Consider the following 17937-nt stretch of genomic DNA (forward strand, 5'->3'; position numbering starts at 1 on the left):
GCTGCCAGACACATGCAAACACCAAACACACACACACACACACAGCTCTTTCTACAGAACACAACATAAAACAATAGTTCCTTTTCATAATGAATAACTAGTATTTTTCATTACAAGACTTTTATTCTTTTCAGCATTTAGCCAAACATCACAGCATTCAGCACCACTCACACAAAAGACGTTTTTTAATATTACAAATTAACAATGATATTGGAATAATACTGGTACTGACGCGTAGTTACTTAAAATGTTTCGATATCATCCTCCAAACTGATATTTAATGACTTACGTATATTTATTTCATAAAGAAGTACATTTAGGCCTACATAATCATAATAAACGTATTTTCATTGGCAAAGCAGGTAGATCGATTTTTATATTTTAGAATTTTTTATTTAGATTTTGATTTCTGTATAAATAAAATCTTCAGTGAGGAACACACTTGTGCAGTTAGGTTTTAAATTCATATTTTTTAATTTGGTAATTCATGTAGTGTGGTATCTCTGAATTTGCAATGAAGCCCTGTATTTCTAGTTTTTGTTGTTATTAACATATTTATATAATAAATGCTTCCACAGTGTGATCGGAAAACAGCAACTGACCAAAACAGTTTAAAATAAAATTCTTACATAACATACACATTCAGAAAAAAAGCTACATTTCCGGAGATACAATTTTTTTTTCCAAACAATGGCAAAATCATTTGTTAATAATAATACATTATGTTAAATTATTCAATCAACCCTACTACTTTGCTACAATGTGCAAATAGCAGAACATACTGAGTACTGATGCAATCATAGAATTAATTTTAAAGGTGAGTGATTAGATTAGTAGCACTGGTGTTAGCTTTACCCCTTAGCTAACAGCAACAGCTATCACACAATGCAAAAACTGGTGGGGAATGAGGCTACAGGCTAAATACTATACATTATGTTGGATATGTCTTGCATATTGCATGGTTGGGTTATAAAATGTAATAATTGACTGATGGGGGAAAAAAACAAAAAGCTAATTTCAATGAAAAATCCAACAAAAATGCACGGGTTTTTCACATGGGTTATACACATCCCAGTCATGATAGTAGCCACTTTCATCTTTCAGTGGAACTCGTTTTTAGCATTCGTATGTCTAAGAGAAAGGCGATATGAGTCTCAGTAAATTATATTCAGTACGGCTGCACTGATATTTCATCTCCCAGACTGGCTTCCACATTTAGGTGTGGACGCTCAGGGAGAACATTCCATTAATTGCATTTTCAGACACAAAAAAGCAGCAAAGTGAAGTCCCTCGATATTTTTAATATAATTGTGATGTTTAAGAAAATAAATTCTGTTTAAATGAGAAACATTAATTTTATTCTGAGGGGAAATTATGTGCTACACATTTTGCTAATTTAAACTAATTTAATTTTAGTGCAGATTACATTTTTTACAAATATATGCCAACATCAAGGTTTACAGTGAAAACATTTGCCTGTACCTTTGTAACAGACCAATGAATATAGGAATACACACACACACACACACACATCATTGAAGTGCAGTCATGATAGAAAGAAAAAAAAAACACATTTTGTGAACGATAAATAATGTTAGCGCTATTCAAATGTTCACAGTTCATATTGAATATCAGTGTTTGGCTTGTGGAGACAAAGTCATAGTCATAGGCCTCAGAGGAACTTCAGATTCAACAGCCTTTATGACCGCATTGGTTTCTGGATTACACAAATGTCAAATATCTTGACCGTTAAGGGAGCAGACTATGCAAACAAATGCCATTCCAGAAAACATATCCCAGTGCACCTTATTTTCTTTAACAGTTCTTATGTGTATGTATTGCACTGTATGGCTCTCCTCTCTCTCTCTCTCTCTCTCTCTCTCTCTCTCTCTCTCTCTCTCTCTCTCTCTCTCTCTCGCTCTCTCTCTCTCTCGCTCTCTCTCTCTCTCTCTCTCTCTCGCTCTCTCTCTCTCTCTCTCTCTTTCTGAAATAAGATATCTGCTAAAACAAATATCTGTGAAACAAATCCAACCAGTGGTAAATGGTTTAGCAACTGTTATTAAGGTCACTGTAATTAAAACTAGATGTTAAGTCTGAACTCAGGGGCTCGATGCAGTGACGGCCACAGCCAAGTGGAAACAGATGTGCTTTAGTTGTATCCCATCAAGAGAAATGATATATGGTGACCCGTAATATAGTGCAGCAGCGGCCGGCAAATCCACATTGGTTTACTTAGTAGTGACGTGCTCCAGCTAAGGGGGATCTACGCATTTTAATGAAAACAAGATTACATCGTACTATGAAAAGATCCAAATGAATACAACATACAACTCATTCAAAAAAATCCAATAGTGCTCACACATACACCTTGTTGAGTTTATACCTGGCTGATCTGTTTAATAAATCCTATTTAAATATCATAATAAGATCTAGGCCCATTCCTAAAACGGAAAGGTTGGTATAATGCTGCAGTTCCACAGATAAGAATATATTATTGAAATACTGCCTGTATATATTTGTCATTATTAAAATCCATTTCATGGCGTGACACACAATATTTCACCCAGTTTTACCTTAAAGGGTCACTTTAAAATTTGTACCAAATTTCCAAATAACTACATGGTTAAAATGTAAACAGAAGTGTCACCAATAAGAACCAGACATCCAAATCCTTTAATGTACTTAAATGTGTGACTAAAGTGCTACAAATAAACTGCCTTACGTCTCAGACATGGTTTTATAACAGTTTTGTAATTCGTAAATGTGATGGCTTTAGATCCAGGTCTAACCTTAAATTTGTGTAGAAAATGTATACTATACATTATATTTAAATTGTATAGATTTTCTTCTAAAATTGTTTCTCATATTCAATTCATTTTAAAAAATAGTTTCTTAAAAAAAAGCAAATAAGGCTCTTTAGAAGCACAAAAATGTAGTAATCCTGTGGCAGGGATGGTTTGTTTTATGAGGGGCCAATGCCCAATGTTTGTGGGTGGCTGAAGACCAAAAAGACATAACGCTATACCAAAACAACATATCAGAACTGAATGGTCACTAAACCACATTAAAAATACAAACTCACATACAGTGTAATATTTATTTGTCTCTAATCGGGAGAGGACATGGATGAACGGGGCCAAATCAAATATATTTACAGGCCAGCTATGACCCTGAGGCCACACTTTGGGCAGCTCTGTTGGATGGCGTAGCTCCAAAGATTAGCATCTTTATTTTCTAGACTGTGCTTGCTCACAAAACCAAAGCATGAAGTACAAGGGTATGTAAAGAAACAAACAAGCCAACAAGCACCATTTTAACTGTATACATCTCTCCTTCACTATGATGCAGTTTGAAACCCAAACATATCAGTGGAATATTAGCAAATGCTCCACTGAACCACATCACTGAACCAAACTTTACATGTGCACGCCTTCTAAAACCACACTGTGAACAAATACTGTCTCAGACCCATTACCTCATTTGAGTGTCCTAATGTTCTTGTCTAAACAGCGTAATGGAGCTGGTTTAAACTGCTAAGTATCTTGTGCTTGAACTCCTTGTGCTGTTTATACAAGCAGCTAAAAACCAAAAGCATGACTTCCTTGAAAAATCATTTGTGTATAAATTTGTCTTATGAAGAACATAGGGATGTGATTATTTATGCAGTTCCATCGTGGACAGATCCTTAAATGTACTGCTGGGCAGTAATTAAATCAGTAGTTATCAAAATGAAATTTTATTTTGGTGGTTTGTACTGTTCTCTTTCTATAAATGACAGTCTAATGAACGTTAAACACTGTGATCAGTAACCAGGCCAAAGCCTAGTTTCCATAAAACCATAAACATTGTTCTGTTGATCATGTGGAAATGTGGCTTACACAAAAAATTAAAAGTTCTAAAAACAACCTGCTTGGTGATAGAAATGTTTTACAGAACAGAATGTTATCATCGATATAATGCTTTTTTTATTGAATGTTCAAAACCGCATATCCAGTTCTGGGTCACGGTATAAGGCTTTTTATCTATATACGTATTTATAAAGCAAAATTTTTATTAGGGAGTGATATCTGTAGCGCTCTGCAGATTTACCCTAATGAGAAATTTTTACCAATTATTTAAAAAAACTCTGTACATTTACATCTTTAAGATGAAAACATAGAGCTTTAGAGCAGTTCTGCAAAAATACAACAATCCAGTTCTTTTCACAGTGATAGAGGAACCAGACATCTCAAATGTTTAATGCATTTTAACGCGAAATCTGTTTTGCCATAAATTTATGGCCTAAAATGCATTGTATTATTTTAATCATCGCATTCAAACATAAATGAAGAGTTCAATGTGACAGTAAATTGTACCAGAAGGAACAAATGTTTAAATATTTATATTTATAATCATCAATATTACAAATAAAACACACCAGAAGACTCCTATTTCCACATGCTTCTTACACACAGTAAATAAAATGCGTATATTCACGTAGACATTGTGACGCCCTGGGTCCTATCCCCACCATGGTAAAGAAATCTGAGTAAGTTCCTCTACGAAAGAACAGTTACATATGAAACCACGCTCAACTACTTTGTTTATATCTCTGGGATTTAATTATGCAGCAATTAAGAAAAAAAAATCTTTTTTTTAATGTACAATCAGCTGAAAGTTTTTTGCACACCAGAATAAAAGCACTCTGTCCACCCAGAAGATGCACTGTCACACTGTTCGGCTTGAGGCCATAACCTTAATGGGCATATGCATTTCACATTAGCTCCCACTACCATTTGAGTTGACTCCAATTAAGATGACTTTGCAAGACCATGGCCTTGTCATCAAACAATCGCAACTCAGATATTAATTAGCTACCTATTTCTGAGGAGGCTAGCATGCTATCCAATGTTTCTTTGGCTAGTTCTTGGGTTTTAGCTTCAGGAAGTCTGGATACAGCTGGACACTTTGATATATGATTATAAAACACATGTGAGAATCCTCCCATAAGGATAAATTAATTCCTAGAAGAACAGAGAAGTGTGTTAACGGTGGGTCAGCCACTAAACTGTCTTCACCTGAGTTTGTGAGTTAAATAGGAGGCTCTCATTATCTTACTTCTGAAGAGCTTCAGAACAGTGACAAAAACTTTGGAATCTGATTAGAAATGAACACACTTCTTTTCCCTCAACCAGAAAGGTGCTTCACCTCTGTAATAGAGGAGGAGCTAATCAATAGCTTAATATTAATTAAGGTGAATACTATTATAAGAGAAGAGAAAAAAAAGTGAAAAGTCCCCTCAGAGGTCAATAATCTTATGAAATACATAATTGCCTGAATTTTTAATTGAGAGGGGGAAAAAAGTTCTTTCATGGACATGAATAATTGTAAATGCGCTATCCCCAGTCCAGCAGTGTATTCTTATTAATTCCACTAATTTAAAAGCAACTTCTTTGGGCTCGTATGAAAGAGCGCAATTATTAAAGTTTTTAAATACATATAGCTTATTTCCATAAAACATTATTGTTCGAAATATATTCAGTGGGTGTTCAGCAAGGCATAAAGTGGACAAAATGAATGCACAGCTTTAGTTGCTTAAACCAATCTGAACCAGACATATTTGGCCTCGCGAGACGGCAAAGCGAGTGAAGTGAAATAAAAATAAAAACCCTGTTGTTGCATTGTTACGGTATTGTTTATTTACTTTAATGACAGTCTCAGGAAAAGGCCACACCTTTTTAATCACAGTGGAGAGCCCAGAACTCCAAGAGATGAAGACTGCATTGGGCTCAGTAGGCTGCTGCTGTATAAGATTTTATGAATGGTGCATGTATAATGTCATACTGTTTTTAGAGAAAACTTGCTTTTCTACTTGCTATTAACGATGACTCATGCTTTTCTGCACCCAATGACTAAATATATGTGCCAAGGCTTTGAATGTAACTAAGGTATGTAAAACAACCCTGCCACGTTCATGCAGAAGTTCCTGTGAATGAGATGAATATGCTGAATGTGACCAATAGCTATAAATCAGGTCATATATTATCTCATACAGCTTCATTCACAGTGCATACAACACTGTGAGAGGCATAGATGCCAGTTAGGACCATTAACACACCACAGAAATGGCCTTGTTTCACACATAGACATCCTCGGATAGGCCTGGATCTACCATTGTTGTTCGGCTTCAAGACTATTTCATGGTAACTCGGTTATACCCTTCTGCTTTGCCATGTTTTTAAAGAACAGAAATTACGATACCTGAAACATAATCTGAAAAGTCTTCCCCATAAACATCCTTCACTTGGCGTCATGCCTTAGCCAGCCAGCGACTCAGCAGTTGTCCTCTGCTGCTTTTCTGAGAACCAAAGCATTGCTTGGTTTAACACCTTCAACAAAACAAGAGAGAGAGAGAGAGAGACAGAGACACAGTGTGAGAGAGAGAGGAAACACTTCCACAGCAAGACAGCTAACTGGCATTTGATTCATTTGAAGATTTGCCCTGAAAGTACCACCTACCAGCCAGCATGTTGTAAACACAGCCAGAGGATATAACTCAAGCAAAAGGAGAATGACCTCTGTACGGTTCGGAGCCCAAAATCATACAGACCTTCAATTTTTCCACAAAAGACATCCCTGCTGCTTGGGCTTCACAGCCGCCACACCAACTCCATTAGGGAGATTGGATTATAGGAGCTGCTCACTGTGCACTGGAGCCTTCGCCTCACCCAGTCTGATTTTAATGTTAATTCTACTATTGTAAAAATGACAATGGACACAATGCACAAGAGATACCCTTGTCAACAAAATCCCAAATAGCGACGTGCGCTAACGGGCTCCTCTTTAGAATGGAAATAATCCTCAACTGGAATCTTGTGCCCATTTTCCTGTCAAACTTTGTTAACCCATACAATGTACAGAGAACTGAGCATGCTCACTATTTTTAACAGGAAATCTGCGCCTATGATTTAGTCAAAGTAACAGACACTGCCATAGTAAAACAGTAGAACTATGTCACAAACCTTTTTAAAGCAGTGGCACTGGTAGGTGTTTTCCTACCATATGCCTGGCTTACATCGTGCTAAACCCACATCCGTGTCGTTAGTATGCTATCATTTGCCTGTTCGGTGGCACTTCCCTCAGTAAGCTGCTCTAAGGCTACAGTGTAAGCTACTTGATTGAGTTCTGCCCCTGGAGAGGGCCTGCTTGTTTAGGAGCTGATGCGTGAAACAGAGGGACTCCTACAACAAGACCAACCATCAGGAACTGAACACAGAACCTGAATAAACAAAGCAGGCATCTGGCATTTGAGGCAATTAGCACGTGTTTTCCAAAGGTTGAGGATGTCATTTATAAACGTTAAGATGCAGTTTAAAAAATTTCTCAAAAGCCTAATGTTTTTTTCTCAAGCGGAAGGATGCACCGACGCTTCCACGGCTCTAAACCCAGTGCAGAATAAAGCTGATGATGTCAGCAGTCATCTCCTCGTCACTCATTGGGTAAAAATCTTCTGTATGTAGGGCACCAATCGTGAAGCAGATGCAGCAAATGAAGCATCCAATTGCATCACTCCCTCAGCCCAGGAGAAATTTCAGAGCTGAATCTTCATATTAATGCCAGTAGTGCTGAATTCCCCCCACAAATCGGGCACTGTAGACAGGCCTTTTGAAATGTGTCTTGCCCGGAGTATATTATTCCACTCCTTCACCAAACAGCTTTCCAAATGAAATCACTCAGTGGATTTCATCCATAGATTTGATGGAGGGCACCACAGCCTTATAATCTGTCCAGCAAATAAAATATTTGATCTCGCAGAGATGTAAAATTGCAAATGGAGTGTATGACTATGGGCTAAATAATGACAGCACTTCCGAGTTTCCGTTTTTTACCAGTTTTCAATTTATTTCCAATGCTACAACATGATTGCAAAATGAACATCTTTTTCAATGGTTATAATGAATGAATTTTTCTTGAGTATTTATAATATCTTTCCAAAAGTCCTGACTTGAATTAGCACTTTAACAAACATTAAGCTAACCGCATCCATTTGAAGTACTCTGATGCTTTTTTTCAGCTGTCAGTTTTTATATTGCTGTCAGTTATATTTATATATAAACATCTTCCGCAGGTATACAAACTGATATTTATTTTGCTAATTATCATTTTAATTAAAATATATAACATTATATAATATATTTTAACAATCTATAAACATATAATATATATTTTAAATAATTTCAATTAAAATGAATTAAAATGCTTGAAATTATTTTATATAACAAACATTAACTCAACATTTACTTACATTCATAGAAGGTTCCTGCTTTTTTGTTGCTCTGTCAATTATGAATATGAATATCCTCAGTGTTACTGATTAGCAACTGTTCAATATTTAGCCCAATAGCTAATGTTCTGTTCCTTTTCAAACACTTGGATTTTAAATATGAGGCTAATTACACACACATCTACAGCTCCAGTTGCAGCAAGCGTTAATTTTTTTCCCGTTTCTATTGACTTATATAATAATAAGTATTTTTAATAATAGCTATTTTCCTGCTCGTTTTCCAAATTCAAAGCTTTAATTAATACTCAGTTTCTAGATGTGGGGCCGGTGCTTTTATACGAGTTATCAGTTTTCCAAATGTTACTACAATAACTAAATAGCCAAACTGCCTTTAAAAATCTGATATGTAAAAGTTTAGCAGACCTCATGTTTACTACACGTTTGTCTGCATAATCAAATGTGCTTGATACAGTATGGTTTTTTTTTCAGTTTGCATGCTTTTGATTATTATTTCAAGCACAAATATGAACAACTTCTTCAGACGCTGTAATTAGTCTGCATTATTAACAATTACTCAATACTTAGCACAATAGGTCATTTTTTGGATTTAATTGGCAATTTAGCAGCCACTGAGCAGCTACACGTTCACCTAACTATCCAGTTGCAGTAATTACTCTGATGACATAAACGGAGTTGCCCATTTTCTGAGAAGATATTCTCTGGTCACTGCCCACTGGGCAGTCTTGTTGAAAGGCTTGGTTGCACCTCTGAGTGACTGCTTGTCAGTGAGGCACTCTGGTTTCAGACAGAAGCCAAGCTCAGGTGACTGGAAGCCCATACCATCATGAAGCTCCGCACAGATCCCTGGAGTCCAGCCACTTTTCCCTGCCATCATTCAGCTGCAGAGTGGCTCTGCCGTCTCTCTGTAGCTCCTCTCTCCTTTCTTCAGGCAGTCACCGGGGCCCAACGTTATTCATCACACCATGCAATTAGATCAAGAGGCCATGTCCTCCAGTGTTTAGGTGTGAACTAATGGACTATTGTCCTCCTGTCAAAATTCACTCATCCACAATTGCGATTCCAGCAATGGGTTGGTGCAGCAGGTCTTTTTATATTCATAGTTGGTGACACAAATAAATAACCCATTCACATTTGTCCTCATTGTATATTTTTCTTTGGTATTATACACTCATATTGTATGATTAAACTGCTATGATAACAGCCAATCCTACCCTCTCTGTCCAAGTCTTTGCAAGCTGTCAAGAGACAACATGTTGTGTATTGCATAAAATAACAAATTCTTCAAAAGTAACTGGGCTATTAAACTGTAAAAACTTTGTAACATAGAAACCGTCCAAAAATAGCAAGGTATGCCACAGCAGAAGCAGTGTAGACAGACGTGGGATGAGGGTGCATGACACCATTTTAGACCACAAATGATCAGTCACACTCACATCCCTCAGAATGTGGAAAGCTTATCCATTCCACTTCCATCCTCCTCAGGCAAGGAGCCCTTCAAAACACAACGGGCTCGTGTGAGGAACGCAGAACACTTCAAGAAGATCCTGTGATCCACTCGTCATATACATGAAACAATATTCAGTGAGTAATGGTTTAAATATCCAGCCTATGTGAAATGTGTACAGGTCTGTGATATGGTGCAGACTGACAGAAAGCTGAGAAACGCAACCTAGCATGATCTCCTGGTGTTATTTTAGTAGCAGAGCTGCAACTTACTGCAGCAGTAGAACCTGTATGATGTTAGAAATGGTTAAAATTAGAAACAGATGGTACTTTGAATGAAAATGACTACTGCTTTCAACTTCGTTTTTTATTTTTCAGGAAACACAAACACATTCTCAATTATCTGTCGTGTAAATCTCTCCTGAAATCAGGAATGTTAATATTTCATTTAAAAAATGTTTTGTCCCATTATAAAGTGAGTTATGCATTTGGTAAAATATACATTTTACAGTCTGCTCTACAACTGAGCTATTCTCTGATTGCCACCGGATGATATTAAGCCAGAATAAGTAAACCCTGTAGCCACTAAATTCTCCTAGTTGTCCTATAGCAAGCTTTCCTCACCTACAAACCTGATTAGCCACACAGAGGCTAACTCATACACATTCATGTCCGTCCAGCCATCTGTCCTGAAACGTTCTGAAAACCGTGTCGTGATTGTTGATGTCACGCCTAAATTCACCTGTTTTTAACCCCTCGTGTCATTTACAGAGCAAAAGGCTCCATTTTTTTTGTCCCAGTTCTTGTTTTCTCCCTTTGTCTGCAGTCATCTTTGTTCTTGCCTATGGAAGCCTAGCAAGGCTAGCAAAACTCCCTTAGGCGGCTACAGCAACAGAACTTCAATCTCAGCGGATAATTATCATAAAGCTACTCTGACACTTAACTTTGCTTTTAAGACAAGAAAAGCGGAAAGGAGAATGAAAAGAAGGCAAATTTTTAAGAGAGGAAATAAGTAAGGCCAAACCATTTCCAGAGAGTTGCCTGTGTATTTAAAAAAAGAGACGAGGAATCAAAGCACCTGACAGAACCACACTGTGCAAACCGTTAGCTCGCCCGCTCCCCCACTGCTTCTGAGCTCATCTTCACATCCACTTCAGAACCTGCAAGAGAAAAACAACAAAAAGAGTTTTTTTTTTTTTACAACAAAAGCAATGCTTTAAAAGGTGTGGAGAAAGTCATGCTAGACGAACGTGCAAAATGACAGCAACATAATGTACAGAATCCTGTTCTTTTGTATGAAATCAAGAGAAAAGCATTGCTTGTTGTTACTGTGGCTGTTGTTGTTAAGCTATTAGCTTCAGCATATGGCTGCTTCGTTCCAAGAAAAGAACCCCCACAGATGTGCTACAAAGAAAAATACACTAATGCTTTGCTGCTGAACCTACACTTTTACTCTTAGTGATCATTAGGCCTGCTTCTGACTGCTGGTGGGTCCAGTACCATTGGTCTAACTGTATTCAGCTCATTCCTGCACATCTTGCATATTGTGCTGTTTATTAGGCCTGAGCGAAAACTTCTGAGTTTATTTTTTAACCCGTATTTGAATGGTCTACACTTTGATGCAGCAGCTGCGGAACATGGATTGCTAACTTATTGCGGAATAAGACTAACTACAGGATATTCCCAACACACTTATCTTCTAAGAGTGTATGTGGATAGGTCCATAAGGCAAGACAATACAGACAAAACAACAAGAGAGCATGAGAGCAAAACAAGGAGAGAGCTTTGCCTAAGCTACTCTAAAGCAAAGCATGTGAAATATTTAAATGAAAAGTGTTTGAGTTTTTTCTAGCGCATAAGCTGATAGAAAACCCTCTCTGTTGGCACCAGACTGTCTGACACAAACTCAAATTGATTCCTAATTGAGTTTGTATGGATTTTGTATCCGGCTTTTGTTGGTTACATTAAGACCTGACTAGTCTCATTTTACTACGGCCTGTGCGGATGAAAGGCAGCTGAGATATATGACAGTGGCTTGCATTATGAGTATTGAAACTGTTGAAATAAAAGAGCATTTCTCTTGCATTTATTCCATTCCTTCCCATTTACGAGGGTGTTATTATTATTGAATCAAAATAAATTTACAACAACTTGAGAAGAAGAAGCATCCAGCAGTGTATTATGACTATTTGCTTCTGAAGTTAACTAGTCAATAAAATTGGATGCATTGGGAAATTTATTGCACAGCTGCAGAGATTTCACTTGGGCTTGTAGCAGAAACGTAAAGGATTCATGTAAGATGCTGTATCTAAGATGTGTGAGTGCTGGTGAATGACATTTCTCTCCAGGAGAAGTGTTTGTGGGGATGGGGGTAAGGGGGTTGTGGGGTGGAAAGCGAGGGATTGGAGGAGTAAGGGCAAACACAGATGTGCTCCCATCCTGAGGGACGTGGTGGAGCGTAGGGGCAAATGTGGAGGCTGGAAAGGGACCAAAGTGCGTCCACGCTGGGCTGCGGCAGGGGGATTAGCAGCGGTGCCCTCATACACAGTGAAAGGAGCTCTGATGTGCAGAAAAATCTGCCAGGGGGGTTAGAGTGCACAGACCACATGCACAGTTCACTCAGCCAAACGCATGGGAAAGTCCAGTCGGCAAAAGAAGCAGAGCAGCCTGCTCTGGGTAAACACTTAATGTAACTGAATGAGGCTAACGTTGTGGCTGACTAAGAAAGCTGGACAATCATTGTCCGGCCTTTTATCCCTCGCACACACTGAAATATACTTCACGTAGCAAAAATCCATTCCCAATGTCAGGATAGCTGACCACACTCTTTGTTCTCAAATATTTGTGTAGAATATCTTCTGCTCATTCTACATTTCTTTTTTGTCTTCTCAAATGTGATGCTAAGGACCAAACTTTCAATGTGCCCTTCTTTAAAGATTTGTAAATGAGATCTGAGTCGTGACCTCCACATAATGTAAATGTTCTGTACCATCTGAAGTGTTTTTTAGACCCACACATCCAGTCCAAGAGCTGTATAAGGCCCTTGCTGGAGAGAAAGTCTATTAGGAGAGTAAAGCAATATATTCATAATACAGCAGACTGTGGAAGTTATATTAGTATTGTCAGTTGTTTTGTTACAGATTTGTGAGTTTTGGAAGCAATAACTGTGAAGATGCAGGGATTGGTGGGAGCTGGTAATATTCCAGAGCAACTGTGGAGTCTCCCCAGCTCCCACCACTGCTGCCTGAAGACTTGATTGAAAAGAAATTCAGTAAAGTATTTGTAGCATAAATATCCCCCGGCAAAGAGGTTTTTTTTATCAGAGTGACCAAAGGTGCCAAAACAGCAAGAGTCTGTTTGTGAGCTTAATGCAACAGGATAGTAATCATTAAGATTGTTTTTCTTTGTTTTTATTATTATTATCTTATCAAAGAAATGCTATAACTATATATATATAAAACGGTTGACGTTAGACGTCTCACTATTTAAAAGCAGGGTTGGTCTCTGTCTAGTAAAGCATACACAATCCAATGACCCAAGAAGCTAAAGTCCACTGTAGAATTAATAAAGTCTCCTTAGTTTATTAGAATGTCCAATTATTTGGATCAAAGGAAGGGAGACAGTTGTCAGGATAGTTAATTTAAATGTCCATTCAGCGGGTCAGCTAAAGAGGTGAAAGCAATTTAACTCACTCTGTAGAGACTTCAGATTCATTTTTGAATAGGCCAACATATTTGGTGTTTATTGGTCTCAGCCATTTATGTGATAAAGCGCCAAACGCTTGGTGGAGTTCTGTGATGAAGAGAAATAACTGAAAATTCCTGTCCTATTAAGTTATTGAGGCTTAATTAGTTTTCGCCCTCTCCACTAGAAAATGACTTGAAAAATAAGATGGTAATTCCTCCGATAAAGGGAGAGGAAGAAATGTGGCATTTAGCAGGGGAAATACCACACAGAGAGTGGATAATTACAGCAAAGTGTCTTAAAATAAAAAATCACCCCACACACATGAAACCTTCAGGATTTTTCTTTTCTCATCAGAGAAGGTCTCGCAGATGCATGACAACATTCCTCACAGATCATGCACCAACAATCAGAGATGACTGTTCCAAGCTATCATCAGCAGAAGGGCAGCTCAGGACTGGATCTGTATTATTATGATTATAACGGAATTTTTTTATTATATACATAATAATGTTTATTTCCCACGTGTTCTCCTTGCTTTGACTAGTTTTGGCTTTGGCTAGTGGGTCAGTTTTGAAAATAAACTGTCCATATTGGGACAAAACCAAAATTATTTTGGTCATCTTAATTTTTTCCTTGGGACAACTATCTATGCAGTATTTAGGATATTTTTTCCTGATTAAAAATTCAACAAAAATCTAGACATGAACAGTGGAAACACCTTGCTGTGCCACTTTACTGGCTGCTGAACTCTCATTTGAAACAGCAAGATATTTTTGAATGTGAAAAATGCTTTTGTAAGAGGCCATTCCAAAATCATGGCCTTCCCCAGACGAATTCATACAGATTTTCACCCGGAGTCATTTCAGAGCCAGATGAAGCAAAATGTTACAGCTGCTGGGTAAAACAGAGATGGTTAGCGTGTCTTTATTTACAGCCCCTGGCTCCATCCTTCAGGGGCGTTGGTGACAATGACAGAATACACACCAGCTGCAGCCATAAAAGAGGCCTCTCCCAGTGGCCAGCGGGCTGCAGCAGATAACAGGGCAAACTCTAACTCTATAAGAGAACGGTCCTCTCTCTGCTTCCTTTCTCTGATCAGCTCCATGAGCCATTCTTTGGCGTTTGTGCTTCACTAATCACAGGGCATTGCAGAGGAGAAGAAGATGAGGAAAGCAAGTCATCTGAGGAGATTTGGAACCAGGCCAGGGTCTCTGCTCAAGTCTGGGGCTGGTCCCGTTACTTTTTCTGCCGCCGGACTGCGGCTCATTTGAGGGTGCGCGTCCGCTAATTACAGCCTGATGATCAGAGACTCGCTGTGACCACTCATCAACTGACCTCCCCTCAGCTCCTGCTGTCACCAGCCACAGCCACAACACTGAAGAGAGGGAGCATGGGCAGGTGCCAATGTGTTAATAGTGTGAATATGAATTAACAGCGTGTTTCCATCTGTCTCTCTCTCTCTCTCTCTCTCTCTCTGTGTATGTGTGTGTGTATGTGTGTGTGTGTGTGTGAGGAGCATGACAAAACCATAGTGAAGGCATAACATAACAATTCAGATATATTTGGTGACCGTTTCTGAATATGTTTTCCACGTAGCATAACTAATCACATCTCGTGTAGTAAGTTGATTAAATATATTTGTATTTTCACCCAAATCTGAGCCTAAATGTTATTTTTTCCACTTAATGCATTTTATTAGTGTTATACAAGTGATAATTAGAATGGATTAATTATTTAAATACTTAAATAATAATGTTTAATTTGTACACAGATTACTTTATTTTTTCTGTACATAAGTGCACTGTGTAGTTACAATTACAGACTCCATGTGTTGCTCTGCATACAGCCCCTGATCACTCTGTTCTGCAATGGAATGGTAAGGACCCCAGCAGTACCATCACAGAGCAGGTTTATTTTGGGGGAGGGATCATTTTTTGGCACTGCCTTGACACTGATGTAATGGTGGTGTGTTAATACATGTTGCGTTGGTACATATGGATCAGACACAGCAGTGCTGTTGGAGATCACGCTGCTAGACAGATAACTGACGTCCAAAAGAAAATATCCAGCCAAAGGAACCCTGTGGGCAGCATCCTGTGATGGTAGGCATGTCAAAATCAGTAAATATTGAGTGAGCACAGGGTTTAAAAAAATAACACCACCACCACCATATCAACATCACTGCAGGGTTGAGAATGATCAACCACTGAAATAATACCTGCCCTGTTGTGGTCCTGTGATGGTCCAAATCATTTAAGATCAGGCTAAAATTCGGTTCACACTGTATGCAGAGCAACAGATGTACGACAGTTTGTAATTTCAGAACTATAATGTGTACCAATAGGGTAAGTGTAGCTGATTAAATGGAAACAAATAAATCATTTTAACATTATGGCTGATCTTTGATTCTGTAATTCTGATGAATTTCACCAATGAACTAAGAAGAAACAATAAAAAAAAATAATGTACCTAAAGGGAGATGAATGAATGAATGAATAACCAAAACAGGTTACCTTTAGGTGTAGGCACAGGTTTATTCAGCTACAGTATTATAGGAATCCATGAAAACATCCCAGAAAAATAGTTTTTCCAGACTGTGTGTTTGTATGTGTAACTCTATGTTTTTACTATATTTATTTCCAGATTGCACTGCAGTCGTCAGCCAAAGAATCAAGGTGCACTCTTCCCTTCAATTTGGGCTGTTATTTCAAGGAAGACATTGAAATTGAAAATTAAAAAACCAAGCTATATAAATTCCACTAAAGATTGTTGTGTAATTAGCAAAATATTTGTCTAAAGGGGCACTGGTATTGTTGTCAATAAAAACAAAAGTCATATTATTATGAGCATTTAAAGGTCAATATTGATCTTTAAAAGATCATAGTATTGACCAACGTGGAACATTCATTAATTCATTCATTGCCTGTAACCGCTTATCCTGTTCAGGGTCGCCGTGGGTCCGGAGCCTACCTGGAATCACTGGGCGCAAAGCAGGAACACACCCTGGAACACACATTCACTCACACACTCACACCTGAGTCGCCAATCCACCTACCAACGAGTGTTTTTGGACTGTAGGAGGAAACCGGAGCACCTGGAGGAAACTCACGCAGACACAGGGAGAACACACTAACTCCTCACAGACAGTCACCCGGAGGAAACCCACGCAGACACAGGGAGAACACACTAACTCCTCACAGACAGTCACCCGGAGGAAACCCACGCAGACACAGGGAGAACACACCAACTCCTCACAGACAGTCACCTGGAGGAAACCCACGCAGACACAGGGAGAACACATCAACTCCTCACAGACAGTCACCTGGAGGAAACCCACGCAGACACAGGGAGAACACACCAACTCCTCACAGACAGTCACCTGGAGGAAACCCACGCAGACACAGGGAGAACACACCAACTCCTTACCGACAGTCACCCGGAGGAAACCCACGCAGACACAGGGAGAACACACCAACTCCTCACAGACAGTCACCTGGAGGAAACCCACTCAGACACAGGGAGAATACACCAACTCCTCACAGACAGTCACCCGGAGGAAACCCATGCAGACACAGGGAGAACACACCACATTCCTCACAGACAGTCACCCGGAGAAGGACTTGAAACCTGCTGCGCCACCGTGCCGCCCCAACATGGAACACTGGTCTAAATATTGATCAAGGACAATCAACCAAAAGTCTAAAGACTCACTTCTACAGTACCTTTGAAAAGTAGATGGTATCACAGTGATGTGAGTTGCAGATAGAAGCTAACATCTCACACTGACTGCAGATATGAGGAGGAGCATGAAAACTCCCCAGAATTCCTACATCAAAGGCTTCTTATTCAGTTCCTTCACAAAAAAATTATGTATTTATTTTTAAAAGGCCATAACATGGAACATATCCCTTACATTGTCAATAATAGGTTTGACATAGAATGTAAACAATGTTCAAGATTAAGAAGACACAACAAATATTGCCCCTTTGTATGAAACAGCTTCAATTTGAATTTGTAGTTTTTGTGATGTGATAAAACCCAACTCTGCCTATTTAGATGAGAGAATTCACACTAAAGTTTTAAGTACTGTTTTATTCTTGACTACATTTAGTATGAGATATGATGCAGATGAGCCAGTAAGAGCAGGGGTCATTTACATATGTCGGTCTTAAACACTATTACAAAAACAGCTAGATATAAAGATGGGTTGGTGACTGGTCATAAAGAGAATAAAATAAAAACGAGGACTATTTTTGTGACATAAAACAAGACAAATTTCATAAGTGTACTAAAATTAAACACAAGAACTAGATAGAAATGGCATGGATCCTTTCGGTTATGTGTGACTTTATGCACATATGCACATCTCTCATTAAAAGAAATCTTAAGAACCTTATTATACCAAAGCAAACTGCAACCCCACTGCTTAATCAAAGATTTATTCATTTTCACACTCACCCATAACTTCACCCACAGATATATTAAATTCTGCTTAACCCTTTAAAGTCATAGGGACTGTGGGA

General features: G+C 38.5%; 1 protein-coding gene across 3 annotated transcripts in view; it reads right to left on the reverse strand.

Moving 5' to 3' along the window:
* Positions 1-17937, reverse strand: part of adgrl2a (adhesion G protein-coupled receptor L2a) — a 160015-nt gene that overhangs the window by 90323 nt on the left and 51755 nt on the right. For all 3 annotated transcript variants that reach the window (XM_066647563.1, XM_066647559.1, XM_066647562.1), the window contains 2 exons: positions 10806-10887; positions 6241-6368 (listed from right to left, as the gene is read on the reverse strand). The gene's annotated coding sequence lies outside the window, so the exon portion shown is untranslated. The remainder of the gene's footprint in view (positions 1-6240; positions 6369-10805; positions 10888-17937) is intronic.

Source organism: Hoplias malabaricus, chromosome 16, assembly GCF_029633855.1.
Source record: "Hoplias malabaricus isolate fHopMal1 chromosome 16, fHopMal1.hap1, whole genome shotgun sequence".
Taxonomy (NCBI): domain Eukaryota; kingdom Metazoa; phylum Chordata; class Actinopteri; order Characiformes; family Erythrinidae; genus Hoplias; species Hoplias malabaricus.